The sequence below is a fragment of the Lipotes vexillifer genome, unplaced genomic scaffold, assembly GCF_000442215.2.
Source record: "Lipotes vexillifer unplaced genomic scaffold, Lipotes_vexillifer_v1.1 scaffold614, whole genome shotgun sequence".
Classification (NCBI taxonomy): domain Eukaryota; kingdom Metazoa; phylum Chordata; class Mammalia; order Artiodactyla; family Lipotidae; genus Lipotes; species Lipotes vexillifer.
The window spans coordinates 742,656-742,955 of NW_006787203.1; positions in this window are offsets into that span (position 1 = coordinate 742,656).

The following is a 300-nucleotide window of genomic DNA, read 5'->3' on the forward strand; positions in this document are numbered from 1 at the left end:
GAGCCGGCGCCGCGGACTCCCGGCTCCTCCGTCCGGCGGAGGCGGTGGCTGCGAGAGGAGGGCGCGGAGAAGGCGGACTGGGAGGAGGCGGAGGCGGAGGCGGAGGAGGTCCGGGAGGAGGAGGCGGCAGGAGCCTCCGCCCCGCCTCCGCGCGTCCCGCCCGCGCCCCAGCCCCCCCCGCGGCCGCCTGACCGGCGCGGCCCGCTGCGCCCTCCGGCGGCCTCTCGCGGCACTCCGGGCCGTCCCCGCTGCGCCCCGGGGCCTCGCGCCCTCGTCGCTGGGCACCTCAGGGGCGCCCGA